This window comes from Antedon mediterranea, chromosome 1 (genome assembly GCF_964355755.1).
Source record: "Antedon mediterranea chromosome 1, ecAntMedi1.1, whole genome shotgun sequence".
In the NCBI taxonomy this organism is placed as follows: Eukaryota; Metazoa; Echinodermata; class Crinoidea; order Comatulida; family Antedonidae; genus Antedon; species Antedon mediterranea.
This window is the reverse complement of record NC_092670.1, coordinates 2,410,171-2,413,038: the sequence shown is the minus strand read 5'-3', so window position 1 is coordinate 2,413,038 and position 2,868 is coordinate 2,410,171.

The window sequence follows — 2,868 nt, the reverse complement described above, 5'->3', positions numbered from 1 at the left end:
TTTTATCTCTGTTTTAGGGACTTAGTGCTGTTTCGCCATACAAGTTTGAACAATACCATGAAAGCCCCAGTCGTCTAATGGTTAGGACATCTGCATATCAAGCAAACGGTTCCGGGTTCGAGTCTCGGTTGGGGGGACTTTTTCCCATTCTCAAATTAACTTTCAGTATATTACCGGGCAGTTTAGAAATAATGTTCTGTGCCTAATGTGTGTATATGGTTAATTTGATTCATATTGATTAAAACAGTAACATTTGGTTTTTAATAATTATATTAAATATTATTATTTATATTATTTATATTTTATAAATGCACCTACTTTTAGTGTTAATTATGTAAACAAACGACCAAACAATCCTAGACCTAGCCAGGCTAAAACGCCTATAGGTCTAGCCTAATAATAACAGCTAGCTAGGCCTATAGGCTAAAAGACAGCAATATGAAACTCAAGCAACTGGAACTCATTGAGGCTAAGTATGTTTTTTCCAACGATTCCACGTCTTCTAGAGATGTTTCCATTATTTAATCAAAATCCTAAAAACAATCTAATTAAAGTTAATTTAAATGCCTTTTTATACTAAATTAGTACATATTATATCTCTCCAAAAATGTACTTTCATCGTGAAACCAGTCATAACAATAACATTTGCAAGGAAAGTACAACATAGGTGGCACTGTTTTTCAAAAGCAATAGTATAAAAAAAATATTTTCCAAACCCGAACAGAATTTTTTTTTCGTACACGAAAAAAGTACTATTATAGTTGTCTCCGACCTTTTTAATATCATGATTGTACTTGCACCCAGATGAAGGAGGTTTAATCCAGTTATTCTTATTACGATATTAATTGTGTTGTATTTTTTATATCTAGGGTGTATTTATTTGATTATACATGTTACCATATTACACCTCCACTGAATAAACACCCCTCCCCCTAAACACCGCTCCCCCTAAACACCCCTCTGAACAATAAATGCCTGGGGTATTTATTCGGATAAATACGGTAAGTTACTTCTAGCATTCTGCAAAAAAACTGTTGAGTTCGACTTCCCTATAATGTTTGATCGTCCTCAAGGGTCAACAATATTTTCTAGCATTACTATAAGCAAAAGTAAAATTACAAACAGTAAAGGATTTGTTGTAATTCCTATAATGAAACCATTTTTAAATGCTTTAAAAAGCATCAGTTATTGCATAACATTTATATAAGAATAAGTTGTGTAGAGGGATGTTTTTTGTTTGAAACATTAGTATTTGATAGTATTTCTGATCATTTTTTCACCAAATTTTCTGTTAGAATGAATGTAAATATGTATATTTCCAACAATTTGATACCAAATTTAAGTTCCTACGACCAGTACTTGCATAGATATAAAGATGCCCTGGTATGTGGGTCAAAGATCAGAAATGGCATTTCTGATAATTTTTTACTAAAATGTCCCATTAGACTGAATATGAATGCATGCCTTCTCAACATTTTGAGACTAAAATTGACTTGCTGCGACCAGTGGTTGCCGAGATACAAGTACCTTATTTGTGTTTGTTCATATAACCCTTGACCTGACCCTTTGACCGTTTGTAACATTTTTCAAAATGTGCAACAAATAATATGTATATTGCAATTTAAGTGTCTACAAACAGTAGTTACGGAGATACATACATGGGGAATGGGTCAAAGGTCATAAATGGCATTTTCGGTCATTTTCACTAAAATGTCCCATTAGACTAAATAATAATTGTATTAGTCCAGTAAAGATAAGTCAAAAATAGGGTGAACCTAGAACAAATTGCAACAGAATTGCAACGGTTGGATTTAGACCACCTCAGTGCATTACGAGTAGATATAAATGTGATATTAAACATTCTAATTAGCATATTTAAATTCCCATATGACGTACCTATGACGTCATATGGTAGTTGTGACGTCATATATTATGTTATAACTGTTTAAATGACATTATACTATGCGAACAATTTAGGAACTGCAAGAAAACATGTTTCTTGACATTCTCCTTGTTGAAATGAACATTATTTCCAAAGTTTACCAAAATCGGACGTCAGAAAGTGGGTTAATTAGCATACATTAAAAATGGCCGCTATTTATTATTATTATTATTATTTTATTGAAGCTCCATATCTCCTTAGAGCTTGGTTTTAGACAACCTAAGTGCATTGCGAGTAATATTAAACTTTCCAATTAGCATATTTAAATTGCCATATAACGTACCTATGACATACGACGTCATATATTTTGTCACAATAATGCTCAATTGGCATTATTCTAAGGGGAAAATATAGAAACCGAAAGGAAAAAATGTTTTTAATCGCATGAAAATAGTAGAACATTTACCACATCCAGGTTAAGATCATGGGTATCAGAAGTTATTCGGCCATCCTTCACAACATGCAATAGAACATTCAAGTTAATTTTCTGCAACTGCAACTTTTTATAACTGCATATTATCTCATATATATCTCATATATATTTAAAGAAACAGGATTCTTAATTCTAATAGTAATGAGTCTGGGATTTAATAATTCGACCCCATCCTAAATATGGAGTTGGATCACAGTAAGTTTCCCATCCAAAGTACATACACAGAAAATGTAATGTTGGCGCCGTCAAAATACTTCCACCATACATGTAGGCACAGCAAATCTACTTCATTGGCTTTTCTGATGTCTTTTTAAATTTTGGACCAAACAGTTCTTGCTTCGAATAGAATGCATCCCCCTGTTTCTTTGCAAGTGCAGAGCATTACAAAGATGTTGCAAATTTGCTCCTTAAGATGTGTTCTTTAAGTACCAATTATTCCATCCACTATTTTTTGCTTCTTCTGTCTAATAAAACGCAATCGCTTTTTTTAATT